At 37.8% G+C, this 8,803-nt stretch overlaps 1 long non-coding RNA gene and 1 other non-coding gene across 3 annotated transcripts; one reads left to right on the plus strand and one right to left on the minus strand.

Moving 5' to 3' along the window:
- Positions 1–3,925: 3,925 nt before the first annotated feature.
- LOC141650008 (small nucleolar RNA R71) lies at positions 3,926–4,032 on the minus strand. The gene has a single exon (XR_012546073.1). It is a non-coding gene; the product is annotated as a small nucleolar RNA R71 (small nucleolar RNA).
- Positions 4,033–5,110: 1,078 nt separating this feature from the next.
- On the plus strand, positions 5,111–8,341 carry LOC141646132 (uncharacterized). Of its 2 annotated transcripts, none has more exons than XR_012545366.1 (3): positions 5,111–5,379; positions 7,477–7,544; positions 8,155–8,341. It is a non-coding gene; the product is annotated as an uncharacterized LOC141646132 (long non-coding RNA). The 2 variants fall into 2 exon arrangements; XR_012545367.1 differs by lacking the exon at positions 8,155–8,341 and adding an exon at positions 7,635–8,140.
- Positions 8,342–8,803: the final 462 nt, after the last annotated feature.

Raw genomic sequence — 8,803 nt, forward strand, 5'->3', positions numbered from 1 at the left:
TGAAACGACGTCAAACATTCAAGTGCTCTACGCTTTTGAATCACTCTAATAGGAGTTCGGATGAGGAAATGACGTCCGTTTCACAATCCAAGCTCAAATAGACAAGCTGACCGTCAGGACGGGCGTCCCATGCTCAGGACGGGCGTCCTCAAGCTCAGTACGGGCCTCCCGAAGCCAGGACGAGCGAATTGTTCGGCAGGAAGATTGTCTTCACAATGGGGAGTCGTGCGGTTCCTCCTGGGACTTGCAAAGCGCTAAATTTAATTAAAGGGTCTAACCGTCATTTATACCCTTAGTTAACCTAATCCTTGTACTACTATATATAATCCATTTGTAAAAATTAAGAGATTATGCTTCCTTATTTTAGATTAAGCTCTCATTAGGAGTAGATTAGAGTAGATTACACATTAATCTTTCCACAAATTACACATTAATCTTTCCTTAATTATTGTTCAAGCATTCTTAGATCTTACTGTGTAATTGAAGATTATTGGGTTATTATTGGAGAATTGACAACTCTTCATCAATCAATCAAGTTCTCTTCTATTATTCCTTCCTTTCCATTTGTTCATCTTAAGATTGGTATAATTCCTTCACTCTTTACTTGTTTATTGTTTATTGTTTCACTCTTTTATCATGTTTATACTTGTTAAGATGATTGACACGATTGTTAACATGTTTTCCATGATAATGAGTGAGTACTTTCCTAACTAGGCTTGTTATATCATGCACATAGTTGATTAGGAAGAATTAAGTCGATTGTAGGTGTTGTAAAGTCTTGACCAACTCGGCTCCGGGACCAAAACCTTCCTAGGACTCATTTATGTTATCTCACCATGAATAGGGAAAACCAAGTTGACTTGTAGGTGTTGTAAAGTCTTGTCCGACTCGGCTCTGAGACCTAAGTTTCCTCTAGGAATTGTAAGATATACACTAAATTGATTCCAACAATAATAATTGCTTGCATCTATGAAACTTGTTTGTTTGATCTCACCATGATTCCCCTATGATCCCATGATTCCCTAATATTGTTTATCATTTGTTTACACCCTTGTTTCTATTTACTTGTCTTGTTTACATTTCCTTGTTTAGCTTAGAACACAACTTCAACCCAAATCAATTGTGACACTAGCATAAATTTAGATAGATAGACTTAGAACCCAAAGCACACCATCCCGTGGATCGACCTCGACTTAACCACTAACTAGTTGTTTGTTGAGATCATAAATTTGTTTGAGAGCGTGTGACGACAACGCTCATCACAAGTTAACACAAACCTACCTTATAACTCATACAATGAAAATCCTAACTACTACCCCAACTTTTCCTACCAAAATTCCCACCTCCAGTATCCACAACAACCACCCTCCCAATACCCACTTTACAACCAATTCCAAATACCACAATATAACCACTCTCACACCCACCCACAACAAGAAGATGAGCAGGACTTTAACATTCAAAATGCGGCTCTCCAAATGATGGGAGATCAACAAAATTTCTTAAAACAAGTGCTAGAGGAGAGCCAAAATAAGGACAATGTTCTTTAAAGCATTGCTACCTATGGTGAGGAGTTGGCAATTCGAATTGCCCAATTGATGTGACTCATATTTGTGCATGTTTAGTCCCCGAACTAGCCTCGTTCCTATGCTTTCTAGTGCTTATTAGGGTCGTTTCTTTTCTTTGGTTCCCTACTTTGCATATTCCTTGAGGTTTTGTATCCTTGGTAGGAGAGGATTGCTAGTCTTGCACTTATGAAGCAAAGTGGAGCTAAATGAAGTGCATCTAATGACCAAAAATCAAAGAGGAGACCAATACTAAAGGCCTAAGTGAATAAATCAAGTAGAATGGGCAATGATGAAGACCCGCACGACCCCTCAACTATCCCCACGAATCTTTAGGCAGTCAAGAGAAGAAGAATAAAAGCTGATCAAGGATCCGGGCGACCTGAGCTCAGAACGAGCGTCCCAAGCCACAATCTGGGCGTCCCGTGGTCAAGTCAAGTGGATCCCTAGGCAGCTTGAGCATACTTCAAGGACAAGTCGGGCAGCTCCTTATGGGACTTGCAAGGCACTAATCTTCTTCTTAGGGACTTAATCGTCATTTAAGCCCTTAGTTACCCTAATACTTGTACTTAGTATAAATACCCCATTGTGTTAGGGGATTGATCATCAAGTTTGCATGTTAATAATCAAGTTTTAATCAAGTTGTATTTACTTAATTCAATATTAATCAAGTCTTAATTCCTCTTTAATCACTCAAGTGTTCTTAGATTTAGTGGGGTAATTTGAAGACACTATTTGGGGTTTATTGAAGAATTGACAACTCTTCATCATTCATCAAGTGTTCTTCTATTATTCTTTGCTTATTATTTGGATCATCCTTAATTTGGTATAATCTGTTTTACCCTTTGCTTAATTAATTATTGCTTTACTCATTCACCATGTTTAACCTTGTTAATATGATTGACACCCCTATAGCATCTTTACCATGGCCATGAGTGAGTAGTCTTCTAGCTAGGGTTAATGGGGGGATTAGGGGAACTAAAACATGGGGGTAGATCCATACTTAATCTAATATGTTTTCATAAGATTTCTTGCTTGTTGTAGTTTGAACTTATGCATATGTTATGCTTGATGAATTGCTTGATTGACAACCTTGCATGAATCTCTTATTTATTCAACAAGACTTGTAAGATATAAACTAACTCAAGGCTTGTTAGACCATGCATATAGTTGAATAGGAAGAAACTAAGTCGACTTGTAGGTATTGTACAGTCTTGACCGACTCGGCTCCGGGACCCAAATCTTCCTAGGAATTATAAGACATAAACTAACTCGATTCCACTACAACAATAGTTTGCTTACAACTATGTAAACATATTTGTATGATCACCACCATGAATCCCCTATAAACCCATGACACCCTAGTACCTTTCATCAATTGTTTGCAAACCCCTATTTGCTTGTTTTGAATTCATTTATTTACATTTCATTTTTAAGTAGTTTAGATTGCAAACCTCAAGCTCAACTCAAATTGTGACACCCTAAGACATAGCTTTCTACTATTGATAACTTGATTCATACCCGGCTTTTGGGATCCGACCTTTACATGCCACTCTACTAAGAGTAGTTAGTTCAGTCTATAAATATTGTTTTGATCGGTTAGCATAGACGACAAAGTTCCAAACCACATCAAAAATGGCGCCGTTGTCAGGGACGGTGTTCAATTGAATTATTATTTATTTTTTTTAGTTGTGTCTTTCTTAACCTTGGGGAAGTCAAATTCCTCAAGGTAGTTTTAATTGTTTTCTAGTTGTTTGATTTTTGCATGTCTAGGAGATCACAAGGTAGACTTTTGCCTATTGATCCCGAAATTGAAAGAACCTTGACCAACATTAAAAGAACCGTTAGAGGGAATTCAACAAGTTTGGGTATTGGAGAACTTGTGGACATTGGTGTTGTCAAATCGGATAGTATTGAATTTACCAACCATTTTCAAGAGAAGGAGAGGAGAACCCAATTCAAAATCAACTACAAAATCAACCCACAATGCCTACATTTTCATCTCATTCCGTACCAACCGAGGAGAACCTACCCAATGGTACTTTTACACCACCTCACTTAACTGGTAATTTCATTGCCAAATCCGCATTCATACAATTAGTTGAGAGAAGCCAATTTAGGGGGATGCCTAGTAAAGATCTTCATCTACATATGGAGACTTTTTGTGACTATTGTGTGATGCAATTTCACAAACCGGGGTGACTCAAGACCAAATTTGATGGGTTTTGTTTCATTTTTCCTTGATCGGAGCCACAAATCAATGGTTAAAGAGCCTAGACAAGGCTACCCTTGGAATTGATTCATGGAAGAAGTTAGCACTTGCCTTCTACAAGAAGTTCTATCCTCCGGAGAAGACTAACATGCTGAGAGCCTAAATCACCGGGTTCAAGCAAAGAGATGAGGAGTCTCTATATGAGGCTTGGGAGAGATTCAAGGATACAGGTCGCACTTGTCCTCATCATGGACTAAGTGAATGGTTCCTTGTTCAACAATTTTGGAATGGCTTATATGAAGATTAGAGAAATGTGCTCAACATGGGTTCCAATGGAAGATTCACCGAGGTTGATGACAACCAAACATGGGCTAGGATCGAAGAATGATGGTTCATAACTCCTAATATAGTAGGCCAAGAAAAGCTACTAGAGGAGGGAAGCATGAAGTGGACTCCATCACACAATTGGGTGCCCAACTAAGTGCTCATATTGACACCATAAACTTGAAGTTTGAGAAAGCCATGGCCAAGCTTGATGAAGCTTCTAAATCACCCAAACAACACGTCAATGCCACGATGGCAACATCCTTAATCCCAAACGGAGTGTGTGAGAGTTGTAGAACCTTGGGACACGATCAACACGAATGTAGGGGAACAAGTGAACAAGTGAATGCTTTCAAAGCATACAAAAATGGCACCCCTTATTCCAATTATTACAATGAGAATACCAAATTCCACCCAAACCTCTCATACAAGAGCCAAAATGTCCAAAACCCTCAACCCACATACACACCCCCTCTAATGAGAAATCCTACCCAAAGACCATACTACAATCAACCCAATGACCAAGCTTTTGATGTTAAAAAAGCGGTCCTCCAAATACAAAAGAGCCAACAAGATTTCTTTGCTCAAATGCAAAGGGATAGCCAAGCCAAAGACACTACCATCAACAATATCCTTGCTCACACTAAGATGTTCGAGACTCAATTGTCTCAATTGGCCTCTTCTAGCTCCCAAAGACAAAAGGGGCAATTACCTCCTCAAGATAATCCTCCTACAAGACATGAGATGTAATACCACTCATTTTTACAAAGCATTTATCTTTTGTCTTCTAAACTCGAACTTCGAGGGCGAAGTTTCTTTTAAGAGGGGAAGATTGTAATACCTGAAATATTTTGGATATCTCTTATTTTAATTTAAACTATTTTAACATCAATTTGATATTTGTTTTCGTTGTAAAGTTCGTATCCATTGGGCCTATGTCTTTACGTCTCCTCTTAAAGTCTCAAATATCTTTATATATTTATATCCTTTGAACAAACCCTTATTCTAGCATAACAGAAAAACTCATTCTTTTCCTAGCCGTCTTCTATAATCTTGATTGTTGTAATCACCATGATTCCCAATTATTCATGTGCAACATATACTTGCTGCTAATCTGCTATGCTTGTTTACCAATTCTCCCTGTTTGGCCAAAATTAAAGCTGCCCACAATCTCGTGAAACAATATTCTTTTTCTTTACCTTTCCGATTTCTATTTGCCCGAGTACATAGTCCTTGTTATCTTCGAGTCAGCCGCATGAATTGATTTTCCGTCGGAAGGTAACACGATTCTACCGATCCTATTATTATTACTATTGTTTGAGGTTATGTGGCATATTTGTTAATTGTTATTGGTTTAATTGAGTTATATGCTGAAATTTTATTATTGGTTGGTATTACTTACATATATTATGAGTATATATTTTGTACTTAGTAAGTGACTCTTTCGGTGAGATTGGGTGACGAGTTCAGTTAAGATGGAAATAGTTTGCATAATTGGTTAGCTTACTGGCTGTGGTTACGTTTTCATGTTGATTGGAAATTAATGTAAGGAGTAGGCCTTGATTCTAGTGGTGTATGAACAAAATTATTATTAGTAGATTGAAAAAGAGGATGATGATGATGGTTATCCATTCCGTGACATTAGAATATTACAAATTATATTGTGACAGTAGTAGTGGTAATGTTTGGTTGATCAGATTGTCCGACTTGGTTACAATCGTATAGCGAATTGGTATTTGTTTGGACTTGTATTGTAATTTTCATTATCGTTTTCTTTGACCGAGATTCATGGGTGAGTAGCTTAGAGTTATACTTTAAGTGTTGAGCAGTTCCTTTAATGGAATATTTGACAATATCGATATTGAAATTGAGATGGAAATTAGTTACTGGTATTGAGTTATGAGTTATGGGGCCTTTGTGCCGAGTTATGTTTACGGTCCAGTGGGACCATGGTTAATGAGTTTTTATTTGAGTTTTGAATCGATATTGAGATGAAAATATTGTTTTACGGTTTTATCCCCCGGTTTACTCACCACTTGCCCTTGGCTTAGGAGTGACGATGAGAAACTGTAATACTCCGTATTTTAACACAATTAAAGGATTATTTTAATCAACATTTTAATTAAATTATATGAAACTCGTACCATATAATATAATAATAGTATATGCTATTTTTTAGTCAGCGTAGCAGTAAGCGGAAAAACAATTATTTTAATAAAGACAAATAATAATATTGTAGTTATTATATAATTATTATATTATATGCCACTATACATCATATTATTAATAGGAAACCAAACCCACCCACTAATACTATATAAATATTATGCTAAAATGATATATTTATTACAATTGTAAGATATCACTCATAATCATAATAACCCTAAGCACTACCCTCCGTGTTCTTATTCAACCAAAACACAAAAACAAAGAGAGAAAGAGAGGTTGTGCGGCGAGTACGTGAGAGCAGCAGCGAGAACGCGAGAGCAGCCATGGACGACGCCATTAACACAATCGTCATCGTCCTCTTAACAACTAAGGTAAACGTGAGTTTCCCTCTTATTATGGTAATGGTAGTAATTCGTCTTTAAACCGGAACTTATTGTTAGGGTTGGTGTCGGTAGTCAGCGGTGGTCATCGGTGGTCATCGGGGTTCTGAGGGTCATGATTTGGGTCGTAAATAAGGTGTTTTAGAGCCTTTTATTGGGTCGTTGGTGGTCGGGAACGTGGCTGGAAAGGAGAGTAGAATGCTTTGTTTTTGTACCGATACGATGTAGTTTTGATATCGCTAAAAGCTCTCTATTAGTCGACTCAAACCCCGGAATTTGGACCATACCCTATTGTGACTACGAGGAGTATTTTATTGGTGGTGAACCCGTCATTAGTAGCTGAGAACAACATGTTTAGGCCTGCTCTGTTTTGGTCGTGGGTGTACCGAGTGTTAGGCATTGAGAGTGCTGGTCGTGAGTGGTGCGGTAGTCATGTGAAAGACGAGTCGGGCCATGCTGCTTGAAGTTGTGGTTGTTGTGTAGGAGGTGTAAGCCGTGGAGTTATGTTGGGAGGATGGTATGTATGTCGGGATGATGTATTAGGATGTAGGGGTGCACAATCATATTTGATGATGATGATGATGATGATGATGATGATGATGATCGTACTATAGTATTCCGTATATAAAAGAAAGAAAACAAGGACGCTTAGTTTATTATAGTAGTGGGGTTGTATTAGTGACCATGTACGTAATTGTTAGAGTATAAATAAATTAAGGATAAATGTATATATGTTCAGCTTATAACGGTACTAATTAAGTCGTAATTTATATTAGGTAATGAATTAACTAATCTAGTATTAATTAATATGTAATTATTTATGTAGGAATCGATTTCGTAAAGGAGCAGTTTTATTCTTGTGCTAATTGGCTTGTACTTGGAAGTTGCTAAAAGGTAGGGATTATCCTACTCAACTTGTATTTATGTGGTTGTTAATTGTTTATATATATGTGGTTGGTTTATATATTACAATTGTGACTACAGAGGTGGAGTTGAGTTAATTATGAGCATTGTGGGTTACTTGAGTATTGGTGGATATTGTAATTTGATGGAAGGGATCGAACTGCCAGTCCTTGTGAGTTATTATTTGAATGGGCCGATATACCGCTAGTCCTTGGTTATTATTTGAAGGGACCGGTCTGAGCAACCGCTAGTCCTTGTGGCGTCAGTTGATCACTAGCCGCCCCTCAGAGTCTCTTCTCTAGTAGGCTCATTACTAGGGAGATGTGCACATTCGGAGCCGAGGAAGCGTTAAGACGGAGTTTAGGAGAAGTGGATTTGATTGGAGTGTAATATGGATGGATGAATATTATGGGTGTCACTATAATCTGTGATTATATCGACTGAGTTGGATTTATTATTATTGTGCTAACACCGTTGTCTTTATTTATGTCTTATTTACTTTCAGTATTTGTTATTGGGTTGTTTAGTTAGTCCCTACTCAACCGTAGGGTTGACCGTGTATTCGTTAAATACCTGTGATGAACCAATTATTGGGGAGCAGATTGACTGACAGGTACTTCAGATTAGCTGACTTGGGAGCTCATTGGGATGCATGAGGATGTTGGCCAGTCTACCTAGAAGTCTAGATCGCATAGCTTTACCATTCAATTTTTTTATTTCCTCTGCGTAGTAGATTTCATTTTTAGAAGTTTAATTTAACCTGTTTGTTGAATTGTAATAAAACCTTTTTCCGCTAAATTTTTTATATAAAGTACTTTGGTTTGTTATCTTTGTTATTCACTACCTCGGGAAACCGAGATGGTAACGCTTTCGTTTACTTGGGATGTCTAGCTAAAGGCTCCTGAATAAATGGGGTTGTTACATGAGACCATCAATGCTGTCCACTTGAGGAGTGGTATAAGATATGAGGGACCCAAGATGCCGAATGAAGAAGATATTGTTGATGAGAATGACAAGCAAATTGATGTGATTGAACCACTAAGGAGAAATCCTAAGGTGGTAGAGACAACTACCAATGACTCATCAAAGAAGAGAAGTGAAGAGAAGGCTAAAGAAGTTGAGAAAGAGCCTATTGTGATTAGACTTCCATTCCCAAGTCGCCAAGCCAAGCCCAAGCTTGATGAGCAACTTGGAAAGTTCACGGAGATTGTGAAGAACTTAGAAGTTTCTATACCATTCACGGAGCTAAT

This window comes from Silene latifolia, chromosome 3 (genome assembly GCF_048544455.1).
Source record: "Silene latifolia isolate original U9 population chromosome 3, ASM4854445v1, whole genome shotgun sequence".
NCBI classification, from domain to species: domain Eukaryota; kingdom Viridiplantae; phylum Streptophyta; class Magnoliopsida; order Caryophyllales; family Caryophyllaceae; genus Silene; species Silene latifolia.